This window comes from Dipodomys spectabilis, unplaced genomic scaffold (genome assembly GCF_019054845.1).
Source record: "Dipodomys spectabilis isolate Male_0828 unplaced genomic scaffold, ASM1905484v1 ptg000193l, whole genome shotgun sequence".
NCBI lineage: Eukaryota > Metazoa > Chordata > Mammalia > Rodentia > Heteromyidae > Dipodomys > Dipodomys spectabilis.
Window position 1 is genome coordinate 4374325 of NW_024870870.1, and position 22186 is coordinate 4396510.

A 22186-nucleotide genomic window follows, 5' to 3' on the forward strand; every position below is an offset into this window, starting at 1 on the left:
AATTAACAAAATTAACAGACCCTTAGCAAATCTTATCAGAAAAAGAAGAGAACACACCCAAATTAATAATCTCAGAGATGAGAATGGAAGCATCACCACGGAAACAACCAAGATACAGAACATTATAAGGGAAGACTTCTCAAAACTTTATGCTAATAAGTTTGAGAACTTGACAGAAATGGACCTTTTCCTAGCAAATATTGACATGCCAAAACTAAACCAAGATGAGTTAAACTATCTTAACAGTCTCATATAAAGCATTTAAATAGAAACAGCAATAAGAGACTTCCTGCTAAGAAAAGTCCAGGACCAGATGGTTTTACAGCGGAATTTTACAAGGCCTTCAAAACACACCTCACACCAATACTCCTCCAACTCTTCAATGAATTTGAAAGGGAAAGTTCACTACCGAACACATTCTATGAAGCCATCATAACCCTCATCCCAAAACCAGGCAGGGACTCATCAAAGAAAGAGAACTATAGACCTATTACTTTGATGAACATTGATGCAAAACTGTTCAACAGCCGGGCGCTGGTGGCTAATGCCGGTAATCCTAGCTATTCAGGAGGCTGAGATCTGAGGATCACAGTTCAAAGCCAGCCGGGGCAAGAGAGATTGTGAGAATCCTATCTCCAATAAACCACCAGAAAACCGGGAGTGGCGCTTTAGCTCAAGTGGTAGAGCGCTCGCCTTGAGCTGAAGAGCTGAGGGAAAGCACCCAGGCCCAGATTTCAAGCCCCACAACCAACAAAAAACAAAAAACAAAAAAAAAAAAAACTATTCAACAAAATTTTGGACTATCGACCTCAACAATTCATCCAAAAATCATACACCACGATCAAACAGGATTCATTTCAGGGATGCAAAGCTGGTTCAATATATGCAAATCAATTAATATTATTCATCTCATCAACAGGAGCAAGAATAAGAACCACATGGTTATCTCAATAGATGTAGAAAAAGCATTCGACAAGATCCATCACCCCCATATGATGAAGATTTTGGAAAAATTAGGAATCCATGGAACATTCCTCAATACAATAAAGGCTGAATATGACAAACTTACAGCCAGCATTATATTTAATGGTGAAAAACTAAAGCCATTTCCTCTTAACTCAGGAACAAGACAAGGACGTCCACTCTCTCCACTTCTCTTGAATCTAGTATTAGAATGCCTAGCTACAGCAATAAGACAAGAGGCAGACATAAAGCGGATCTAAATAGGGAAATGAGAAATAAAATTCTCCCTCTTTGCAGATGACATGATCTTGTATTTAAAGATCCCATAGACTCCACTCCCAATTACTCAAACTGATTCAAAACTTTGGCAAGGTAGCAGGGTATAAAATTAACCCCCCAAAATAAATGCCAACAATGAGAAAAGTGTGCCTGAAATTAGGAAAGCAACTCCATTTGTAATAGCCCTACAAAAAACAAAATTCCTAGGAATTAACTTAACCAAAGAAGTGAAGGACCTCTATGATGAAAACTTTAAAATCTTGAAAAAGGAAATCAAAACAGAACTGCGAAAATGGCAAAACCTCCCATGCTCCTGGATTGGAAAGATTAACATCGTGAAAATGGCAATACTTCCCAAGGCTATCTACAAATTCAAAGCAATACCTATCAAAATTTCAACCTCATTCTTCAAGGAAATAGAAGACGCAATCTAAAAATTCACATGGAACAATAAAAGACCCCAAATAGCAAAAACGCTCCTCAACTGAAAGAACACTGCTGGAGGAATATCAATACCAAGTTTCAAACTCTACTATAAAGCCATAGTAATCAAAACAGGTTGGTATTGGCATATGAACAGACCTCAGGACCAATGGAATAGAATTGACAACCCAGAAATGAACCTACAGACCTATAGCCATCTAATCTTCGATAAGGGAGCTAAAACAATAGAATGGAACAAAGACAGCCTCTTCAGTAAATGGTGCTGGAAAAATTGTTTAACTACATGTAGAAAACTAAAGCTAGGTCGTTATCTATCACCCTGCACCGGAATCCACTCCAAATTGATCAAAGACCTCGAAGTCAAAGTAGACACTCTGAAAACATTACAGGATCGAATAGGAGAAACCCTAGGTCTTCTTGGCTCAGGCCGAGATTCTCTTAATAGAGACCCGGAAACACAACAAATCAAAGAAATGTTGGACAAATGGGATTGCATGAAGTTGCAGAGCTTCCGCATGGAAAAGGACATAGTTAGCAAGATCAATAGAAAGCCCACGGGTTAGGTGAAGATCTTCACTAGCCATACAACAGACAAGGGACTCATATCTAAAATATACTTGGAACTCAAAAAATTAAATCCCCCAACAACAAATCCTCAAAGAAACAATTGCCCAATAAATAACTGGGCCAAAGACTTGAAGAGAAACTTCTCTGAAGAAGAAAGAAGGATGGCCAATAGACACATCAGGAAATGCTCAACATCCCTAGCCATAAAAAAAATGCAAATCAATACAACATTGAGATACCACCTCACTCCAGTTAGAATGGTAAAAATCAAGAACTCTAACAACAACAGATGCTGGAGGGGCTGTGGACAGAAGGGAACCTTACTTCATTGTTGGTGGGAATGTAAACTTGTTCAACCACTTTGGAAAGTAGTATGGAGGTTCCTCAAAAGTCTTCACATTGAGCTCCCTGATGACCTAGCAATCCCACTTTTGAGTATTTACCCAAATGTTTACAAACAAGACCAAACTAAAGCTACCAGCACAACTATGTTTATTGCAGCATTATTTACCATAGCTAAGATATGGCACCCACCCAGATGCCCCTCAGTAGATGAATGGATCAAGAAAATATGATATATGTACACAATGGAATTCTATGCCTCCATCAGAGAGAATGACATTGCCCCTTTAGTTATGAAATGGAAAGACTTGGAAAAAATTTTATTAAGTGAAGTAAGCCAGGCCCAAAGAAACATAGGTCCCATGGTTTCCCTTATTTGCAATATCTAGTATATGTATGAGTCAACCGGAAAAGTTCAGATAATGTGATGTTAGGAAAATGAACCCTTAGATATATATTTTAATGTTTTTTTCTTTCATGTATTTGTTTCTAATGCATTTATAAGATTATTTGTTTGTTGCTTTGTATGTCCTTCCCCCACAGTATAACCCCTGCTTCCACTATATTTGATGTCGGTATAACTTGTGGAGGAGATGGGGAAAAAGAAGTCGTTTAAGCAAACAGGTGGACCTGTTGCAACCATGAGAAGTACAAGTTGTCATGTAGAAAACGAGCTTTACATCGTTGGTGCAGAGGGGGGGGAAGAGGGGGAGGATTGGGTAGGGAGGTGGGGGGAGGGCTGGGAAGAGATGTGAAGGATAAACAAAGGAGGAGGCTGCAATGCTTGATAAGAAATGTAGGCATTATCCTGCAATGTAATTGTTACCCCTCTGTACAGTATGTTCACCAAAAAAATGAAAAAATAAAATGAAAAAAAAAAAGATTAAAAAAAAAAGAGTCTCATGGACTTTCCTGCCTGGCCTGGCTTTGATCCTCAGATATCAGCCTCCTTAGTAGCTAGAATTACAGGCATGAGCCACCAATGCCTAGCATACAAAAATATGTTTGTTAATATCTAAAAATTATAGTTCAAATATTTTATCATAAGTATGAACTTAACCATGGTTATTTATTGATAATGAGGTTCCATTTAGTATTGTCACTACATGTGCAGCATGGACTGATCAGGCAGAGGAGTCTGTGATATTCTTATGTCCAATTAAGCACAGACAAGTTGAAGTGGAACAGTGGTTCAAGGAGCAGAGTACTAGCCTTGTGCAATAAAAAGCTCAGGGACAGCACCCAGGCCCTGTCTAAGCCACAGAATTGGCACACACAGCAAACTCTCTCCCAATTTTTGTTTCAGCTGAGTTGAATAATTCGTGTTGTAATAGCCAGAATTCATCTTTGCCGTTTACATTTTGTCAGATGAACTTTTCTATTGACACTCTAATAAACTGAGTCATCTAAGGAGACCCACAAACACTCACTTGTTGCCTGCTAATTCATTTAAGTACCACTATTGTGAGTAATTAAATCTCTACAACTTTATACAACTTTGTATTAAAACTTAAAAACACAAACCTTCAGTGTTTCTCAGGCCTTTTGCCTCTGTGCATCTCCATTGTCTCCTTTTATGTCTGCTAATCCTGAGGCTTGAATTCTGAGTCCCTAAACTGCTTTGATAAAAGCCTAATGCCCTATAATTTGAGCCACAGCCCCACTTCTGCCATTTTTGGGCTGTTAATTGCAGATAAAAGTCTCATAGACTGTCCTGATAGGGCTGGTTTTATCTATGATCCTCAGATTTCACTTTTCTGAGTATCAAGGATTACAGGTGTGAACCACCAGTACCAAGCTTATATGTCACTGTGATATACAAAATTTAATCAATAAAATCCCCGAAGTTGTAGGGGTTTTTAATGACAGCAACAAAATTAATGCACATACTATAATTAGAATATGCAACCAAAACTTTTAAGGAGAATAATGATTTGTTCTATTTCTGCATATAAATGAACGTGTTAAGATCTCTATAATAAAAGCTTTCAGGATACTGATGATATATTCATAAATCCCAGCTACTCAGGAGACTAAGATCTGAGGATCATATGTATAGCCAGTCTGGGTAGGAAAGTCTGTAATACTCTTAACTCAAATGAACCATCATCAAACCAGAGGTGGAGCCATGTCTGAAGCAGTAGGGCATAAATCTTGAGCAAAAATGTATGAGGACATTGTCTAGGCCCTGAATTCAAGCCCAGGAAAGGCACAAAAATTAAAGTTAATTAATTAAAACTTGAACCCAGATATTTTGTAGACTTTTTTATTGTGAAAATACTATACAGAGGGGTTACAATTAGATGGGCAAGATAATGAGTACATTTCTTATCAAGCATTGTAGCCTCCCCCTTTGTTTCCCCTTCCCATCCTCTCCACACCCCGCCACCTAATCCTCCTCCCCCATCACAGTTGTAAAGTTCGTTTTCGACATAACGACTTGTACATCTCATTGTTGCAATGAGTCCAATTGTATCCTTATTTAAATGATTTAAGACACACAAATGCTTGAAATATATGGGCCTACATTGCTGACTGTCTTTCTAATAAAGACTGAAATAATAGTTTATTATTCTACTATTATTCAATTATGCATGTTAACTTAATAATGGATATCTGCTGCCTGCTGGCTGTGTGTGGACAGGATGTTAGGTATGTTTGGCAATATGGACATAGTTTTGCCAGCTTTGGATGTCACATGTTTGTGAAGGGACAGATAACAAATTAAAGTGTGATAAACAAGTTTTTCCATCACTCATATCTCTTCAAAAATCAGCCTTTATCATCCTTAGAATATTTTTTTTAAATTTCTACTAAAGCATTCCTCTACACAGTTCCTGCAAATCCAATCTCCATTTAATCTACATTTCCACAAAATCACTTGAAGAGGCTCACCCTTACCCTTCTTCTCTCATTAGCTTATCTGGGGCAATGGAAAGGGACAGCCAACAATTTGGGTTTGCATTAGCCAATAATCTCAGCTACTTAGGAAGCAAGGCAAACTCAGAAAAAATATTATCAAGATCCTATCTCAGGATCAAACCCACCTGTAAATCCAACAACTCAGAAAGATAGATAATACGATAGTGGTTTGAGGCTTGCCTTGGGGTTGTAAACATGGAACCTTATAGGAAAAATAACTAAAGTTTAAAAGGCATGGCTCAAATTGCTAGAGTGACTAACTACAAGGTGTAAAACCCTTCATTCAAACCTCAGAACTACCAAAAAATAATAAAAGACAAAAAACCGGACAGTTCTGACAATTCTTCAGTGCTGATGATGTAGGTTTGACCCATACTCTGAGAATCACTGTTCTAATTAAAAGCAATTAACTTCCAAAAATGACAGATTTACCTATTTTTATCGTTGTGGTAAACACAGTCAAGGGCAGCTTTGTCCTTTGATGAATCTGGGAAGATTCCAGATAGTCTGCCACATTGTTGTGGAAGCATGTGTTAAGAAAAAGCTACTCAGCTCATGGACCAAATAGGAAGCAAACAGAGCACGAGGATAAATGAGAGGAACAGGCCAGGAAAGGGTATCACTTTTAAAACCCCAGGTCTTTCAACTAGGTCTTTTAACCTTCAAAGATTCCATCGCTTTAAAAGTCTACCAAATTAGGAACTTAACAATGGGTTGACTTACTGATGAGGACAGAGCACTCAAATGCAATTACTTCACTGAAGCTGCATCTCTGAACATTAATCGCTACAATGGATGACTATCCTTTTTGGAGACATTCCAGGTCCGAACCATAATGAATATGATTTTAATGAGTAGCGTTAAAAATTGGAAAAATTATGTAAGTATATCCTAATTTCTATTTAAACAATATTAACTAATACACCTTAGAATCCTAACGACCGCCTCTCTACTCCTATCCTCACCAAGTTTTTAATCTCCTGTTACCTGGGGAAAAAATTTCAAGCCCCAACTTTTTCCATGTATGTCTATCAAACGATGAGATTTGTCCCACCATCAGAGATCTGGTTACTGATATCACTGAATGCCAAAGGAAATCAGTCAGAAGACCACAGAGACTGCCATTGAAAAGAAGAGGGGGGGCCATGAATGCACAAAAAATAGAAATTTAAGGCTTAAAAATAGTTTAGAGGTCATGTACTCATTCTCACACCTGTAACCCTAGGTACTAAGTCTGAGATCTAAAGAGATTGAAAGCCAGTCTCAGGAAGAAAGATTATGAGACTCTTATTTCCAAGTAAGCACTGAAAAGGTGAATAAGCTACTTCACAGTAAAAGGCCCTGAGTTCAAGACCACATAACAGCAAACACAAAATAAAGTGATTTAATTGGAGGACAGAGGGCTGTGCATATGTGGGACTTGCCAGGGGAAGAGAAGATCTTCTCAGCGAGCCTGTCCTTTGTTCAGGGTTGGGAGAGATCTCCCGGGAAGTAGTTCCTAGCATACCTACAAGTTAGTCTCTGGCTTACCTGTGTGTGTGTGTGTGTGTGTGTGTGTGTGTGTGTGTGTGTGTCCCACTATTAGGTCTTGAAAAATGGATCTCTCATTCTTACTGGGGTTCTTTGTTTTATTTTGTTTTGGCTTGTGGCTGGTGCTATGCCATATAGTTATGCCTCTAGTATCATTATTTTTGCTAGTTAATTGGAGATAACAGTCTTGAAAACTTGTCAGCCTAGGCTGACTTTGAACGTTGGTCCTCAGATGTCAGCTTCCTGAGTAGCTAGAATTGTATCCATGAGACAATAGTGCCTCGCATAAAATGTATGTTTAATTATGTGCTCATTGTCTTCTGAGGCTGAGTAATATAAAAATGAATATGACATCATCTTTTCCATCACTAACCTAAGAAACTATTCTTGTTTGACAGTGCTTCCGTAAACGTGACTTTTCACTCCCAGTCTGCTATGCAGAAATTTTCCTTTTATTTATACATTTTTATTTATTTATTTTTATTGTCAAGATGATGTACAGACAGTTTAATGTTACATAAGATAATAAGTACATTTCTTGACAAACTTGTTACCCCATCCCTCAATTTTCTCCTGCTTTCTCTACCCCCATCACCCAGCCCCAAGTTGTACAGATCATTTCCAACATATTGTTTTGTTTATATTGTTGTTGTATTGGTTCCCCCCTTGACCTTTGTCTCTTCATTGTGTTACCAAACGTTTCTTTTAAAAATGCTATTTAGAGAAAAAGGTCACTAAGCATGGAATTTTCATGTGATTGTTCATTACTCATTCTTGTTGGCAGCGAGGGCTGGTGGTGAGGGTGCCTGGGTACACAGGGTCAGAGAAGCTTCAGAAATTCCTGCCTGGATTTGACCAGAGCTAGCACCACCGGTAGCCACTGTCAAAAGGCAGGAGCCACATTCTCAAGCAGAACTCATGAGGGAAGGAGATCATTAAAAACACTGGCATAGCTGGGTGCCAGTGGCTCATGGCTGCAATCTTAGCTACTCAAGAGGCTGAATCTGAGGATCACAGTTCAAAACCAGCCTAGGCAGAAAAGTCCATGAGACTCTTTTTTGTTGTTGTTGTTCCGTCGTGGGGCTTGAACTCTGGGCCTGGGAGCTATCCTTAAGCTCTTCAGCTCAAGGTGAGCACTCTACCGCTTAAGCCACAGCACCACTTCTGGTTTTCTAGTGGTTTATTGGAGATATTCCTGCCTGGGCTGGCTTTGAACCACGTTCCACAGATCTCAGCATCCTGAGTAGCTAGGATTACAGGCATGAGCCACCGGTGCCCGGTCCGTGAGACTCTTTTTTTTTTTTTTAATTTTTTTTTATTTTATTTTATTTGTGAACATACTATACAGAGGGGTTACAATTACATGGGCAGGATAATGCATACATTTCTTACCAAGCATTGCAGCCTCATCCTTTGTTTACCCTTCACATCCCTTCCCAGCCTTCCCCCTCCCCCCCACTCAATCCTTCCCCCCCGCCACCGACGTTGTAAAGCTCGTTTTTGACATGACAACTTGTATTTCTCATTGTTGCAACAGGTCCACCTGAATCCTTAAATGACTTGTTTTTCCCAATCTCCTCCACAAGATATACTGACATCAAATATAGTGAAATCGGGGTTATACTGTGGGGGAGGGACATACAAAGCAACAAAAAATAATCTTATAAATGCATTAGAAACACATGCATGAAAAAAAAACATTAAAATACATATCTAAGGGTTCATTTTCCTAACATCACATTATCTGACCTTTTCCGCTTGACTCATACATATACTAGATATTGCAAATAAGGGAAACCATGGGATTACAGGCATGAGCCACCGGTGCCCGATCCGTGAGACTCTTATCTCCAATAAACCACCAGAAAACTAGAAGTGGCGCTATGACTCAAGTGGTAAAGCATTTGTCTTGAGCTTTAGACCTGAGGGACAGTGCCTAGGGTCAGACTTCAAGCCCCATGACCAACAAAAGGGTTTTTGTTAGTTAACTGGAGACAAAAGTGTCAAAGAGTTTTTGGCTATGGCTGGCTTCAAACCACAAACCTCAGATCTTGTCCTCCTGATTAGCTCAGATTTCAGACGAGCCACCCTTGCCAATATCTTTTTATTTTATTTTATTTTATTTTTTTACTTTTTTTTTATTATGAGAATTCCATACAGAGGAGTTACAATTACATGGGCAAGATAACGAGTACATTTCTTATCAAGCATTGTTGACTCCTCATTGTTTCCCCTTCCCATCCCTTTCCATACTACTCCCCTCCCCCCAACCGATCCTCCCCCAAGTTGTTAAGTTCGTTTTTCGACATAACAACTTGTACATCTTATTGGTGCAATGGGTCCACCTGTATCCCTAGTTAAACGATTTGTTTTTTCCCTTCTCCTCCACAAATTATCCCAACATCAAAAACAGTGAAAGTATGGGTTATACTGTGGGGGAGGGACATACAAAGCAACATAGAAATAATCTTATAAATATGATAGAAACAATTGCATGAAAGGAAAAAAAACCAAAACAAAACCTCTGAATACGTACCTTTGGGTTCATTCCCCTAACATCAACTTATCTCACCTTTTCTGGTTGACTCAGACATATACTAGTTATTGCAAATAAGGGAAACCATCGGACCTATGATTCTTTGGGCCTGGCTTACTTCACTTAATATAATTTTTTCCAAGTCTTTCCAATTCCTAACAAATGGGGCAATGCCATTCTTTCTGATGGAGACATAGTATTCTATTGCATATATATACCACATTTTCTTGAACCATTCATCTACCAAGGGGGATCTGGGTTGGTTCCATATCTTAGCAATGGTAAATAATGCTGCAGTAAACATAGTTGTGCTGGGAGCTTTAGTGTGTTGTTGATTGTGAACATTTGGGTAAATGCCCAAAAGTGGGATTGCCGGGTCATAGGGGAGCTCTATGTGGAGTATTTTGAGCAACCTCCATACTGCTTTCCAAAGTGGTTGAACAAGTTTACACTCCCACCAACAATGCAGTAAGGTTCCCTTCTGTCCACATCCCCTCCAGCATCTGTTGTAATTGGACTTCTTGATTATAGACATTCTAACTGGTGTGAGGTGGTATATCAATATTGTTTTGATTTGCATTACTTTTATGGCTAGAGAGGTCGAGCATGTGTCTATTGGCCATTCTTCTTTCCTATTCAGAGAAGTTTCTCTTTACTTCTTTAGCCCACTTATTTATTGGGCAGTTGTTTCTTTGTAGATTTGTTGTTGGGAGATTTAATTTTTTGAGTTCCAGGTATATTTTAGATATAAGACCCTTGTCTGTTGTAAGGATAGTGAACATCTTCTCCCAATCCGTGGGCTTTCTATTAATCTTGTGAGTTATGTCCTTTGCCATACAGAAGTTATGCACTTTCATGCAATCCCATTTGTCCAACTTTTCTTTGATTTCTTGTGTTTCTGGGTCTCTATTAAGAAAATTTTGGGCCGGGCTCTGGTGGCTCAAGCCTGTAATCCTAGCTACTCAGGAGGCTGAGATCTGAGGATCATGGTTCAAAGCCAGCCCGGGCAGGAGAGACCGTGAGACTCCTATCTCCAATAAACCACCAGAAAACCGGAAGTGGCGCTGTAGCTCAAGTGGTAGAGCGCTCGCCTTGAGCTGAAGAGCTGAGGGACAGCGCCCAGGCCCAGAGTTCAAGCCCCACGACCGACAAAAAAAAAAAAAAAAAAAAGAAAATTTTGGCCTGTGCCAAGGAGACCTAGGGTTTCTCCTACTCCATCCTGTAAAGTTTTCACAGTGTCTGCTTTGGCTCTGAGATCTTTGATCCATTTGGAGTTGATTCTGGTGCAAGGTGATATATAAGGATCTAGCTTTAGTTTCCTACAGGTAGTTAATCAGTTTTGCCAACACCATTTACTGAAGAGGCTGTCTTTCTTCCATTCTATTTTTTTTTAGCTCCTTTATCAAAGATTAAATGGCTATAGGTCTGTAGGTTCATTTCTGGGTTTTCAATTCTATTCCATTGGTCCTGAGGTCTGTTCTTGTGCCAATACCAAGCTGTTTTGGTTACTGTGGCTTTATAGTAGAGTTTGAAAATTGGTATTGCTATTCCTCCAGCAGTGTTCTTTCTGTTAAGGATCGTTTTTGCTATTTGGGGTCTTTTATTGTTCCATATGAATTTTTAGATTGTGTCTTCTATTTCCTTGAAGAATGAGTTTGGAATTTTGATAGGTATCGCATTGAATTTGTAGATAGCCTTGGGAAGTATTGCCATTTTCATGATGTTGATCTTTCCAATCCAGGAGTTATTTGTCACTTTCTAAGTTCTGTTTTGATTTCCATTTTCAGGTTTTTAAAGTTTTTATCATAGAGGTCCTTCACTTCTTTGGTTAAGTTAATTCCTAGGTATTTTATTTTTTGTGGGGCTATTCTGAATGGAGTTTTTTTTCTTGATTTTAGCCACACTTTTCTCATTGTTGGCATATAGAAAAGCCATTGATTTTGGGGGGTTAATTTTATACCCTGCTACTTTGCCAAAGTTTTGAATCACAATGAGTAATTTGGGAGTGGAGTCCATGGGATTCTTAAAATACAAGATCACCTCATCTGCAAAGAGGCAGAGTTTTACTTCATTTTTCCCTATTTGGATCCACTTTATGTTTGTGTCTTGTCTTATTGCTGTAACTAAGCATTCTAATACTAGATTGAAGAGTAGAGGAGAGAGTGAATATCCTTGTCTCTTTCCTGAGTTTAGAGTAAATGGCTTCAGTTTTTCACAATTGAGTATAATACTGGCTGTAGGTTTGTCTTATACAGCCTTTATTGTATTGAGGAATGTTCCATGGATTCCTAATTTTTCCAGAACCTTCATCATAAAGGGGTGGTGGATCTTGTCAAATGTTTTTTCTGCATCTATTGAGATAAACATGTGGTTCTTATCCTTACCTTTGTTGATGTGATGAATTATGTTTATTGATTTGTGTATATTGAACCAGCACTGCATCCCTGAAATGAATCCTGTTTGATTGTGCTGTATGATGTTTTTGGATGAATTGTTGAAGCTGATTTGCCAAAATTTTGTTGAGAAGTTTGGCATCAATGTTCATCAAACATATGGGTCTATAGTTCTTTGTTTGATTAGTTCCTGCCGGGATTTGGAATGAGGGTTATTATAGCTTCATAGAATGAATTCGGTAGTGCACCTTCTCTTTAATTTCATTGAAGTGTTGAATGAGTATTCGTGTGAGTTCTGCTTTGAAGGCCTTGTAGAATTCCACTGTAAAACAGCAGAAGGGAGTTCTCTGATTGCTGTTACTATTTCAATTCTTGATATGGGCCTGTTAAGATGGTTTAACTCATCTTGGTTTAGTCTCTGCATGTCGATATTTGCTAGGAAAAGGTCCATTTTTGGCAAGTTCTCAAACTTATAAGCATAAAGTTTTGAGAAATATTCCCTTACAATATTCTGAATCTTGGTTGTTTCGGTGGTGATGTTACCATTCTCATCTCTGAGTTTATTTATTTAGGTGTGTTCTCTTCTTTTTCTGATAAGATTTGCTAAGGGTCTGTCAATTTTGTTAATGTTTTTGAAGAACCAACTCTTTGTTTTGTTGATTCTTTCTATGATTTTTTTGGATTCTAATTCATTTATTTCTGATTTAACTTTATTTCTTTCCGTCTACTGGATTGGGTTTATCTTGCTGCTCTTTTTCAAGGAGGCTCAGCTGTCTCATTAAATTGTTGGTTTCAGCTCTCTCCAATTTGTTGATGTAGGAACTCAGAGCTATAAACTTGCCTCTGAGTACTGTCTTTGCTGTGTCCCAGAGAAGCTGGTAGTTTGTGTGCTCATTTTTGTTGAATATCATGAACAATTGAATTTTGTTTCTAATCCCTTCCATGACCCACTGGTGGTTCAACAGTGTGTTGTTCAGCCTCCATATGTTACAGGACTTTCTTTGGTGGATTTTGGTGTTGAGTTCTAATTTTATTCCCTTGTGGTCTCAGAGAATGCAAGGTCTAATTTCAATGTTTCTGAATTTGGACAAATTTGCTTTGTGATCTAAAATGTTGTCTATTTTGGAAAATGTTCCATGTGCTGCTGAGAAAAACCTGTATTCTGATGCTGCGAGGTGAAATATTCGGTAGATGTCTGTTAAATCTAGTTGATATATGCAGTTGTTTAGGTCTGCGGTTTCTATGTTGAGTTTTTGCTGAGTTGATCTATCTAGTGGCAATAGTGGAGTGTTACAGTCCCCAACAATTAATGTCTTTAGATCTATATGAGATTTGAGAGAAAGGAGTGTTTCTCGGATAAATTTGGGTGTTCCGTTGTTTGGCGAATAACTATTTACAATTGTACTATCCTCCTGAAGGAGAGATCCCTTCATTAGTGTGTAGCGACCTTCTTTATCTCTTCTAACTAATTTTAATTTGCAGTCTGTTTTATCTGATATTAGTATCGCAACTCCTGCCTGTTTATGGGGATCGTTTGCTTTGTAGATTTTGTTCCAGCCTTTCAAAGTCAAAATGTGTTTGTTTTTATGGTCCTTGCCCAATTTCTATACAAGACTGCCCAACACCTTGCTACCTTGTTATCATCTCCACTGGGTGAGAAGCACACGTGAAGGCTACTCTGATCTAATTCACTTAGTAAAGAAAGGCATATGCAACGTGAGTAATTTTCTACATTCTGGAGTTGGAAAGTTAAGGTATAAATGATTCTTGATTTCTAGATCCGTTGCTGTTGGTGAGAAGACAAACATACTCATGAAATATTTTTATTTATTATTAGTATGATCAATGAATTAATTCAGATCAGGCATGAAGAAGCACCAAGCTCTTCTCCATGAGTGGTACAGGCCTGACGCTGGATGTGATGGAAAAAGATGGGGTCAGCTGAAACAAAGAGGCTACCCCTCTTGATCTTTGCACTGTTTAGCCAGTATGTCTGAAAGAAGACCCCTGTCTCTGCCAGGTGCTTGTGGCTCATGCTTATAATCCACGTTATTCATGAGGCAAACATCTGAGGAATGAGGTTCAAAGCCAGCCTGTGTAGGGAAGTTCATGAGACTCATCACTAATTAGGAGCCCAAATATCTGGAAGTGAAACTGTGGCCTAAGTTCTGCTCTTGACTAAAAATCAAACAAACAAGAAAAAATAAACAAACAGAAAAACTGACTGAGCCAGTCCCTGAGATCAAGCCCAAGACCAGCACAAAAGATGGAGGAGGAAGAGAAGCCCTCTTCCATACTAGAATCCGCACTCCGCACCCCCATAGAGAGTTCTCAGAGGGCTGGAGCTGACTCCTCTATGTAAGTGTCAAAGAGCAGAAATGGAGAAAATGAGCATTTCTGGTGAAAGGAGCACTGGTGCAACAGCAAGCTGGGGCAAAAGGGAAAGGCTCCACCTTGGCATTGCCAATTGCACAGTAGTTATCCCAGGCGTTTTTATGGCTGAGGCCTCTGGACATCTCCAAGGCAGAATATCTCTATTTTAGATTATAAAAAATACTGTGATACTTCATGAGCTGAAACCTTTAAAATGGAGATATTTGATAACTATTTTCCTATACACAAAGATGATATCTACTGCTCATTTAAAAACAAATCCAAGGAAAGAAATATAATTGCAATGGGAGAGTGCTTGCCTTACATGTATGATGTCCTGGGTTCCATCTAAAGCACTGGAGAAAAAAATGAGAAAACATGGAAAAACCGCCCAGAGTTATCAGAGCATAAAAAGAGCATGTCTGTGCAATGGAGGCAAAGTCTCTCTCCCAGAGAAGTTGTCTTTTACTTTGGCCTTGAGCCGTCCTGTGTGCAGGCTCCTTGACATTATATCATGGCCCATCGCCCCTGGAACAATAAACACTGTGATGAGGTGACTATACCCCAGAGGTAGGTACCAAAATTATAACCTACTCAGAAGGACTAAAGAATGCATAAAGATCTTGGGTTGGCTTTGTGGAGCTTCGGAGTAGGCCTGGGGAGTGATATGACCTGCAGACTGTCCAATGGTCTTGAGAGACATATAGTTCATTCCTAAAGACACCTCATTAATAGTTACATAACCCACATCAACTAGTGCCTTCCCTCCCATGGGCCTGTCCTGTCTAGCAAGGGTTCTGATGGTCTTTTCCTTCAATAAAGTTATGCTGTCTTACGTCTTCCTTTTTGTCTGTAGACTCTTTACTCAAACAAAGGAGACAAAGGACCTGATCCAGGTGTTACATTTTATTTTTCTTGTCAGTCGAAAGGCTTGAACTCAGGACCTAGACACTGTCTCTCGTAGCTAGTGCTTTTCCACTTTGAGCCACAGGACCACTTCTGGTTTTCTGGTGGTTAATTGGAGATAAGTCTCAAACTTTTCTACCTGGGCTGGATTGAAACTCTGAAGTTCAGACCTCAGCATCCTAAATAGCTAGGATTACAGGTGTGTGAGCCACCAGTGCTGGACAAATCATTGTGTGTGTGTCTGTGTGTGTGTGTGTGTGTGTGTGTGTGTGTGTGTGTGTGTGTGTGTTGGTCCTAAGGCTTAAATTAATGCCTAAACGTTGACTTGGATTTTTTTTTTTTTTTGCTGAAGATTAGTGCTCTACCACTTCAGTCATAGCTCTACTTCGGGATTTTTGGTGGTTAATTAGGGATAAGAATCTCACTGAATTTTCTTGCCTGGACTGGCCTTGAACTTAGATCCTCAGATCTTAGTCTGCTGAGTATCAAGAAATACCAGCTAGAGCCACCACCACCACAGCTGAGTATTGTATTTTCTTCCATTCTCTGCTAACTCATGATAAAGAGGCTCTTTCCTAAATTCCCATAGATTTTAGAGCGCTGTGTGGAACACCAGCTATGCACAAGTAATGAAAGCTGAAAATCTCAATGGGAAAATGGTGCCCTTCTATGGATATTCTGCATCATTCACTATAGTACTGAGCAGTCCCATATGCAGACACTATACATCCCATCACCATGGCACTGAGCAGTCTTGTGAACAGAGCCATAGACATTGGATCAATATGGCCCTGAGCAGTCCTGTGTGTAGACCCAAAAGATATCAAATAACCATGACCTTGATAGTTAAGCATGTGACCCCTACATTAGGATAAAAACCCAGCAGTGAAGACTTTCATAGGGGAGGCTGGACGTGAGGGATGTGTTTATTAGAGGAAAGTGGCTGCTAACAGATCTGAAGTGGGTGGGTGACATGGTGGAGTAGGGTCTTGGAAAGCCTCTACTGGGAGGTATGTGTCCATGGTGTCTTCAAGGAGCAGATGTGTCAGTGTTAGGGAAGAAATGACTAAAAGAAGGATTCAGCTTGTTTCCCCTGTGGTCTATGGAATTCATTTACTAGGAACAATCAGGATATAATCTGTGTATGAGAAACAAAGGTTTCACCTATCATCCACTCAATGCATGGGGATGAGACTCTTGTCCAGGGAAACCTTGTGCTGAGTGGCTGACATCACTAAGTCACACATCTGTGAGTACCCATCATGTTTGCAGACTCAACACCTAGGTATACCATGTGTGATTGAAACAAACGCATTCCTGGTGTGTCCCTTGGGCACTGATGATACTCTAGCACAGGTTTGGTGGCAACACAAAAAGGGCTCAAGATAAAAGCATTCAGGATCCACCAGCTTTGGTGCCCAGGAAGTAGAAAAAAAGGTCTGTTTTGAAGCAGGCCATCATGTTGATACTGAAAACCTAATAACTGAATCACATCTTTTGTCTCTATGATCTCAAAGAATGAGTTCATGGATACAGAGGGAAGAATAAAACAGCAATGATATATTGAAGAAGAGAATATCAAATGTCTTGCTAGACAGGAGGGGTCCTAAGGGAAGGTACTTACTGAGATGCTTTGTACAGGGTTTTATTGTCTGTAGGAGAGAGCTATATGACTCTCAAGGTCATAGGTCAGTCTGTGGCAATATCCATCCCAGACCCAATCAGAGATGTCACACAGCCTGTATGAGATATCTGCATCCTTTAGCCCTTTTAATGGATGTCTGGTCCAGCAGACACCTGTGAGGCTCAATCAGGTCACTGTTCACATGGAAGTCTACTAGTGGCTCAATTGATAGAGCTTCTCTTTGAGCTTTGTGTTGTGTGTTGTGTGTGTGTGTGTGTGTGTGTGTGTGTGTGTGGTTAATTGGAAATAGGAGTTCCAAGAACTTTCCTTCCCTTCTGGGCTAACACTGAACCATGATCCTCAGATCTCAGCCTCATGATTAGCTAGGATTACAGATGTGATCCATAAACAAAGGGCTGAAAAAGTAGTCTTTTAATAAATTCATTTAAAGGAAGTATGAAAACAGCACCATTACTTAAAATTCAATCACCCCTCAGTATCCTCATGGAATGGGCTCGAGGACCCCCACCAATAACAACATCTTCACACACTCAAGTTCTTTATATAAAATAGTATTTGTATAGAACCTACAAATAATCTGCCACACACATTCAAGTGTCTCTACATGACATCATACTTATTAACAGGTACATGCTATGTAGCCAGTGGTTTTACTATAGAGTACAGTACAAGTATATGAGAAGAAAATAGTGTATAATTATTTCTCTTGACAAGCCACATTTGGCGGAATGTACAGTGTTGGCATGTGCAGAGACAATAGCAGGTGAATTAAAGGTGAACCTGAAGATGAAAACTGGCAGGAATGGAGACGAGAAACATGCGAGGAGGTGGAGAAGGAATGGGTTAAGGCCTGAGGCATTTGGAACTTGCGGACTGGAGAAGAGGAGCCAGTGGCCCAATTAACAGTACTGGGGAAGGAAAAGGGATGAAGAGGAAGGATTAATTCACATATATTTGTTCTTATCCTGTCAAGATTTATTTAGCTTCCTTCAGAATTGAAGTTCTAAGAGAATTATCAGAATTCTCAAGTCTATTCCTTACTAAGTCAGAAATGGATTTCATCTCACAACAAGATGGTAATCACAAAAATATTCAACATCTCCATGGAAGTTTTAAAGGGTAATATCAATCAATGACTTGAATTACCTTGACAAGGAAGACACCTGTAAGGGTTTATGGGTGAGTAACTTTAAAAACTCCAACAATGACAACTGGCTCTTAACAGCCCAACACTCATCATGAAGCAAGGAGCTCTTCCTTCAATGTTGTCTTTTCCATTTTTTGTGAAGCAAGATTACCATATTGTTCCTCTGTAATTTAAGAGACAGTGTCGAGAAAGAGAATGGATGAGTTTGAATCACCTCTTGATGACAAGAAAGCTGAAGCAATTTGATTGTCTCATGACTGTCTCATTGACCAAGGGGCAAAAAGGGTAGTCACAGTTGAGTGGCATTTTCCATCCACACTCCAAATGCATTTCTACTTTCTTCTGCCTGTTCTGAATCCACATAAGCTAGCTTATATTGACAGCATCAGTAAAGACTGACTAGCCCCGGAGGATTGGCAGGGATGGGATGGTGTGCAAAAGGTGGAAGTGACCAGGAGGCCTGAAAAGAAGGGAGGGCTGAAGTGAGAGAACCACTGCTAATCCCTCTTCAAAAAATCCCTCAATGGCTGAAAAAATCTTTTCTGTTTCTATGTCTCAAATGCTGTAATTTCTGTAATGAATGCTGAGAGTCACTTAAAATGATAAGCTCTGCCCCTAAGTTTCTTGTCAATTATAGGCCTACGTCAACTCTTGTCCCCACAGGCAAAAAATATGTTCCTCGGGCCACCATGGTGGACCTAGAGCCTGGAACCTTAGACTCAGTGAGATCAGGACCATTTGGCCAGAGCTTCAGGCCAGACAACTTCATATTTGGTATGTCATCATGGTCTATGGGTCCTAACATCCAGGCACTCCAGTGCTGGGCTGAGCCTTTATACACCTAGATATTGTCCTCAGCTAACCCACCTATTCCAGTCCACTGGAGTCATGCCCCTGGCCACTCAGACAGCTCAGATCAGTGCCACTCTTCAAGCACTCTATGACAAAGTAGCCTCTAAAGGGAAAGATCAGCAATCAGGGAAAGCCTCCAACAAGGTTTCAGCACTGCTGGTCATTTCAAAGGCCCGGCAATAACAGAGAACTACTTCAGGACACCAGAAATCAAAGCACAGCTATGTGTGAGCAAGGTGCAGACAAGTGCTTGCAGCTTAGCTTTCCTATGATCACACTGTGCTCCTGTCCCTCCTGTGAAAATAACTACATTTCCAGTATTGAGGCAGGCTCTGTTCTTCATTTCTACAAGTAGTTGATTTGGGTTAAAATGTATCTTCCTCCACATTGTCTTTATTTCTTTAGAACCTGGGTGATTTGTAGGGTCCCAGATACATTGAAAACATTTCCTTTATTTCACCAAAGTTATCTAAAGTAAAAGCAAAGGTTGGCTCAGAAGAGTCCTATTGTCTTCACAATACAAATGTCACAGTAAATATTCTTGGAGTGTGTGTCTCATCATGTCTGATAGGCCAGAGCGGGGCAGCCAATAACTGGGCCAAGGGCTACTACACAGAGGAAGCCGAGCTGGTGGAGCCGGTACTGGATGTGGTGAGGCGGAAGTCAGAAAGGTGTGACTGTCTACAGGGTTTCTAGCTGGCCCACTCCTTGGGAGGTGGCACCAGGTCAAGTATGGGCAACCTGATTCTCAACAATATTCAAGAAGGGTACCCAAACCGCATCATGAACACCTTCAGTGTCATGCCCTCCCTGAAGTTGTCAAACACAGTGCTGGAGCCCTACAACACGATCTTCTCTGTCCACCAGCTGGTGGAAAATGCAGATGAAACTTTCTGCATCGACAACGAGGTCCTGTACAACATCTGCTTCTGTAACTTGAAGCTGCCCATGCCCAGCTATGGCGACCTGAACCACCTGGTGTCAGCCACTAACAGCGGGGTTACCACCTGCCTGTGCTTCCCTGGCCAGCTGAATGCAGACCTGCACAAGCTGGCCTTGAATCTGATGCTCTTTCCCGCCTGCACTTCTTCATGCCTGGCTTTGTGCCCCTGACCAGCCGTGCCGCCAGCAGTACCATGCTCTCTCAGTGCCCGAGCTTCACCCAGCAGATATTTGACGCTAAGAACTTGATGGTCACCTGTGATCTCCGCCATGGCTGCTACCTGACAGCGGCTGCCATCTTCCAAGGCTGCATGTCCATGAAGAGGTGGATGAGCAGATGCTCAACGTGCAGAACAAGAACAGCAGCTACGTTGGAGACTGGATCCCCAACAATGTGAAGACGGCTGTGTATGACATCGCCCCTTCCCTCCCCCACCTCCACATGGACTCACGATGTCGGCCACCTTCATCGGCAACAACATGGCCATCTAGGATCCCTTCAAGTGCATCTCAGAGCAGTTCAGTGCCATGTTCCAGTGCAATGCATTCTTGCACTGGTACATAGGTAAGGGCATAGATGAAATGGAGTTCACTGAAGCTGAGAGCAATATCAATGACCTGGTGTCCGAGTACCAGCAGTGCCAAGATGTTACTGCTGATGAACAGGGGCAATTTGAAGAAGACTTGGTGGAGGAACTAGTTTAAGACTTCCCATTGCTAGCAGTGCAACAGGAGTGTCAGAGCCTGCCTACTTCTCAAATTAATGGTGCTTTCCTGAGCTCCTGTTGTCCTGCAGTGGGATTCTTGCTGTGTATCATTATGCACAGCCTTTCCTGTCAGGAACTCACGGGTGGTGAATGTAAAAATACAGATTACTTTTAAATATGATTGTATGAAAGCCTTATTTATATAAATAAAGAAGTATACATTTTATACTCTTAGTCCTTATTCTTCTTAAGAATCCCTTTTATTCTTTCAATGTATTTGAAATATAAAGTTGGCCAGCAGGATTTAATCTTAGCAATATAGGACTGGTGCTCAAGAGGAGTTTCAAATTCATGGTGTTTCTGCTATTTTGAAGAGGAGGATGACAAATGCCAATATTTTTTATTTTCCCTGGCCCAGTTTTAAAGTTAGCAATCTCTCAATAGCATGCCAGTAGCAAAAAAGCAGGTTGAAGAGAAAGAAAACCAAATCTAGATGTTACAATTTTCCTAGTACCAATTTGATGTTTGTAGTACTGAAATGATTGACGTTCAAGGCTTGTCTGGGCACTGAGGTAGCAGAGCCTCTTCCTCCTTTATTCTGACACAGGACTGGCTATACCTGCCACCCATTACACATTCCTCTTTGGGAATGGAACCACAAAAGGCAGTTATGAATACTGGCCATTACAGATCTACTTCTCCTTCACACAATGGTAGGTTCTTGTCTCATGCCCCATCAGAGGGATTGCAGTCACATTCCCCAGAAACAGTAGCAGGAACCCTGATCCCTGTGCTTACAGTTCAGTTTACAGTGAAGCAGAACTCACAGGATGAGTGCAAGATCTTGGTTGCCAGGGTAGTTTCTCAAGGCATCTGGCAACATTAAGGACAGAAGTGAGTCTAGCTGTTTGAGGGAGTGAAAAGCTGACCAGCCCCATAGTGTATCAAGAACTGCTTGATTCTCTCCTTCCAAGTGAAGGAGAGAAGGGGAGACATGGCCCAATGACCCATTCTCATACTCACTTTTCCAGCATTCAAAGCTATCTGAGGCCCACGGGGAGTTGTAAGGACAAAAGGGATGCATGGAGCTAGCCTGTTGGGTATGGTTACTTTACATGAGTAAGATAGAAATCTCAATTGCTTAGAACCTACAATGGCCAGGAAGAGGTCGAACACTTCTGTTTTCACTGGAGGCCAAATCAGTCAAGGGTTCTTTTTGCAAGAATCTTTCACTCCTCTTGCAGTGAGGCTTCAGGTAGGTTGTCTGTGCCAGGCATTCCTCCATGGCCACCAATAACCTGTAATCCACTTTTTATTCAGAAACAGGACCTATGGGAATCCAGCAACTTTTAGAAAGCTCTAAGAAAAAGATACCACTGGTTGAGGTGCAAGTTCCTTGCTGCTAGTAAAGTTGGGAAATAGTAAGTTCCCTAAGCTTTCCTCTACCAGGCCTGAGGTTGGAGTAGGGTGGAGATGAGTGGGGTATAGATCTTTAAGCCAAGCTGATTTCACTCATTAGAAAGTAAACTTCCCCAGGGGGTGATCTGTGACTAGAAGCAGGATGTTTTCTGTCCTTGCCCCAAGGCATATCAAAGTGCAAATAGCGTCCAATGTGGGAGTCCTAGGGAGTAGGTGTTG

General features: G+C 40.5%; 1 pseudogene; it reads left to right on the forward strand.

Moving 5' to 3' along the window:
• Positions 1-20546, forward strand: part of LOC122121674 — a 305155-nt pseudogene extending 284609 nt beyond the window's left edge.
• Positions 20547-22186: the final 1640 nt, after the last annotated feature.